We start from the raw sequence: 5138 nt of genomic DNA, 5'->3' as shown, positions 1-5138 counted from the left end.
ACACTTAGTCAAATTTTGGAAAATATCAGGTCACTTAGCCTAATTTGACCCTCCTCAACTGCACATTGTGCAGTTACAACCCCCAAGTTGCAACCATGCTCCTTGAAACTGCACAATATGCAGTTCCTGCCTCCAAGGACTATGCACTACGCAATCTCAGTGCCCAAGCTCAGAGCTTGATCTCCAAAGTTATGCAATTCAACCCTCCATCCTGTCCCCAACTATGCATTGTGCAGTCTCTTAGCTGAAGCCAATCCCTTTACCTCCTGAGCTACATAATTGCACAATCACCAAGTTCACTCTGCCTCCCATAATTTCGCAATTGGATGAAACAGTGTTGATGAGCCTCATCATTGAGTAATTATATGGGCTTTAATTTCCGTTAATTCACCTCCTAGCTTAGTCAAACCAACTATTCTCACAACTTATTACATACTTTTGATTATATTTTGTTTATGAAATGAGTTAGAGTTGGATATTTGGCTTTGTGGTCTAATGTGCATGAAATGCAGGAATAAATTATAAAAGCAAGGAAAAATGTAGGTATAAAGGATAAAAGCAAGGAAATATGGAAAAGACCTTGGTAAAACTAGAATGGGACAAGGGAGAGTAATTACAGGAGGTAAATCCTTCTCATTTACTACCCCTCCATTTGAATATTCCTCCACCAGCTCGGAGTGCAAACAACCATCACTTTGAAGGTTAGAACACAGTCGAGCAAGTGAAAACGATAGAAACCAGTTTTTCTTGAGTTAGAGGCCAAGCCTCCCTAATGGGAAGAAAGTCATTAGAGACTTCAAATGTATAAATAGAGAGGCTTAGGACCTTAGTAGGATTCAGACTTCTATTGTAAAACTCTGCTTTATTTCTGAGCTACAAAGATTTGTGACAATTTTCTTTGTAATCCATGGTTTTTATAATAAGAATGAGTTTTTTTTAAGCCAACTCTGAGTTAAGTCCGAGGGTTGGAGCTCTTGGGTTAGGGCTCGAACCAAGCAGCCAAAGCCCCTATTTACTGTACATGTATGCTAGCATAGAGTTCTGTTCTATTTATTTGCTTAAGTAGTTTCTTGGTTTTCTGTTCATTTGCTTAAGTAGCCTTATGGTTTTCACTGATTATTTACTTAAGTAGTTGCACTTTCGTTAACAACAATATAGCATAGATCATGCATGGTTTCCCTGTTCATCTGCTTTAGTAGCTGCATTTGTTGTAGTTTGCTTTCATTTATGCCTTATTTCAGTTCACAGGTTAGTTAGAGGAAAAATATCACTAACAGGTTGTGCACAGGTGTCTCGGCCTCATCTTCTCCCTTTGGGACCATGACTTGATGAAGGGACCCTTCAGCAGCTCCAAAAAAATAGGCCTCTGGTTCTCACATGGGCAATGGATTTTGCTGTTTAATACAGTTATTTGTTCACCTGCACTTGTTTTCTCTGTCATTTTCATTTGAAACCACCTCCAGCACGTTCCTCATGCATCGCTCCCTCGCCGTTTGATCACCAACAAACTTTCACAATCACCGTCTGATTCACTATTTTCTCCAACTGCTATCTCACGTGGAGTCCACCACTTACTTTATGAACTTTAAGTCCCCACCGTTGATCTGCCTCGCTTAATCTGACGGCTATCACATCACCTGATCACTTTAAGCGCTTTAAAGCCCCACCATCGATTTTCCTTTCCTGATCCGACGATTGTCGCTTCACCTGATTGCCAACTAGCTTGGTCGATCTCCACTGTTGATCAGCCTTGCCTGATCCAACAGCTATCGTGCAATCTTGTGTGGATTAGTGCATGAACTTTATCTGTCCGAGAGCACGCGAGAAAAGTAGTTTTCTCGTGCTATGTGTCATGCAGTAAGGATAATTGCGTGAAATTTCCAAATACTGCTTACAGCCTGAAGGGCGCGCGAGAAATTACTTACCACCTTAGAAACCCACTCCCTCATTTCTGCACGTTTATTTTCACCGCAATATGATCTCCGTTGTCCATCTCTTGACTTCACCCACGCGATAATATCTTAGCCATTCATCGCTCCTGTTAGCCTTGTCCATCCATCTCTTAACTTCACCCACACGATTAGATCTCAACCATTCATCTCCTATTACCCTCATTCATCCATCCACTCATCTAATCCCTCGCGAGACGATCTCCGCCGTTCATTTGTGTTGTTCCCTTTTTCGTCCATCCCTTCTCTTAAGCCTTCACGATAAGGTCTCCATTGTTCATCCTGTTATTTAACCTTGTTCTCCCATCTATTTACATAACCTCTTACGGTCCAATCTCCGTCATTCATTTTCCTTTCACCCGACTGATCCAACAGTTCTTATGCATTGCTGCTCCCTCACGTCCTCCTTTCACTAATTTCGACCTTCGATTGCTTTTTCCACTTGAAACCCGATTTAGCCTAAGTTTCTTTGTTACACTTTAGTCTGGCTTTTATGCTTTTTATTTCTACAACTTAGATACTTAGCATTAGGTTAGTGTTAATTTAGAAATTCCACTTAGAATAGTTGTTTAGTTGGTTAGTTAGGTTATGGTGTAAGTTTAGCATTTCATGTTGTTTTCTTCATTACTGTAGTAGAGTAGCTCTCTCTTAGAATAGGTTTTCTCTCCTTCCATCAAAGAATGAAGCTTCTTTTGACCCTATATAAGTTTTTCTTGGAACCACTGGGGTCTCTTGCCAGACAAACAGTGAAAACAGGTAGGACCTTCACTTCTACTTGTGCATATAGCACTGTCACCTCCAAGTTTGTACGAACCCCAGGTTGATAAGTAAAGCTGGTAGCCATGGGAGTTGCAATATTCTTGTTGCAATACCTAGGCTCATCACTTTTTGGCGTCGTTTCCGGGGAGGTGTCTAAGTATAAGTAATTACTGCTTTCTTCTATTTTCTAGTCTCCAACTTTCTTTTCTTCTACTTCTAGTCTTGAATTTTCTTCCATTAGTTTATTTTTGTAAAAGTAATCTAGTAGCTTCCTTTCTTTCATTTGTCATTAGCTGCTTTACTTTCCATTCTGAAATTACTTTCTAGCTTTAAAGAAAATCTTACAAAAACCAACCCAAAAACATTTCCTTTCATGCCTTGTAGGAATAGGGATAATTCAGGGAAATTCTTGTCAAATACCCCCACTGCATCCAACAGTCAACATTCTTTCTTCTTCAATGACGGTGAATTCGAAGACCCTTTAGGTGAGAAACCTTATCTATTTGAGGAACCTAAAGAGGAAGAAGAAGAGGAAGAACCCATTCCTACTAAACTAATGCTTGAAAACCGAAATGACAGAGGAAATAGAGAGAGAATTGAGGGTGCCTTCCCCATAAGGGAAACCAGTGGAGACACTAAGATGAAGAATATAAGCCCCTCTGCTCTACCTCATTTCCATGGACTGACCATAGAGGACCCTGACACCTTCCTATTTGAGTTTTTTGTTATATGCCGAACCTATGACTATACTGATGATGAGAAAAAATTAAAACTATTCCCATCTACCCTCAAGGATGCAACATTGTGCTGGTTCATGGGTTTACTTGGAGATAGCATCAAAACTTGGGCTCAGATGCAACAAAAATTTAACAACAAATATAGGGACTACTGTAGGTTAAAGGATACTAAAGAAGAGATTTTTAGGATGACCATATGCCAGGATGAATCCTTAGAAGGCTATGAAGAAAGATTCCATCTCAGTTACAAAATGGCCAGGTGCACACTTGACCCTAAGTCACTAAAACTGGTCCTGCTTAGAGGAGTAAGGGAGGATCTTCTGGATACTTTACATATGATAGTAGGAGGATATGTCTACCAATTACCATATGAGGATATTAAGATTGTCTTTAGAAACCATTCTAGGGCAGCCAGAAAAAAGAGTAGGGGTAGTCAACCTATGGCCAGTACATCATCCTCTAACTTCTCCATCAAGGGTGAAATTGAAAATATGCTGGAAGATTTCAAAAGTGATATGATGCAAAACCTTGCCTTGCAATTGGACACCATGAACATCAAAAGGAAGCGAGAGGAAGTAGAGAGAGCCTTGGCCATCTTTTGTCCTCGATGCACCAGGAGGGATCCTAGGAATGAATGTCCATTAAACTGTATTAAGATTTTCTCAATCTGTGAAGAAAACCACTCCACAAACAAGTGCCCTTCATTACCTGGACTCAAAGTTGTATATCAAGTAGCTGAAGGGGTCACCGAGAAACTTTGCTACATCAACCAAAGGAGACCTCCTAGACCTAGACGATACTAGGAGGGTATGCAAGGGTCATCCCATGCATATTACAACCCCAACCAAACCACAACTATACCTTCTTAGGTAACCCCTGCTCAACCTTCTAGGTCTACACCCCATCCTTGGTCCTATGCATCTCAGTATCAATCCCAATCATCCAACCAGTCATTTCAAGCTTATGTTTAGCCACAACATCAATGGAATACCTCACACCAAGGGTGGAGGCCCCAATTAAATAATGTTCCAACCCTATTGGATCCACCACCTATCCAACCACAACTCATGCATTCTGATCCACCCAAGCAACTCCAGATACCTGCCCATCCAAATCCAAACCCAAACAATAGGCAGGCTCCACAAGTATACAGTGGAGAGACATCATACCCAGCTTATGCTGTAGAAATCCAGGAGATCAACCTAAGATCTGAGAGAATTCTCCCAGACAACCAACCTTCCTCTCCACATAGGGAGGTCGAGGAAGAAAGAGAGGAAAGAAACCTTAAAGTAAATCCACCCTTACCTGAGAGATTAACCCAACCACTCCAGCCTACCCCAGAAGAAACTGAACTTTTGGGAGAATTGAAAAATCTATGTGTAAATATCCCCCTTCTCCAGGCAATCAAAGATTTTCCCATTTACAATAAATTGATTAAGGACAAGTTCTTCAAGCATCCAAGAAGAAGAAAAAGGGATGCACCTACCATTAATTTCATTGGGTAGTTGTATGACTTAATGATGGGGTAGGTAATATGTCCAAAATATTTGGACCCTGGAAGCCATGTAGTAGATGTGCACATTAATGACACTATTGTCCCACACACTCTGATTAATCTTGGGGATGCCATTAATGTGATGACCAAGTACACCATGCTCAAGCTCAACCTCCAAGGGTCATTGAGAAAGACCAC

This window comes from Pinus tabuliformis, chromosome Q (assembly GCF_031772625.1).
Source record: "Pinus tabuliformis cultivar Carrire ecotype Pingquan chromosome Q, CPIR1, whole genome shotgun sequence".
Classification (NCBI taxonomy): Eukaryota; Viridiplantae; Streptophyta; class Pinopsida; order Pinales; family Pinaceae; genus Pinus; species Pinus tabuliformis.
The sequence above is the reverse complement of the archived record's forward strand: the minus strand, read 5'-3'. Positions refer to the sequence as shown.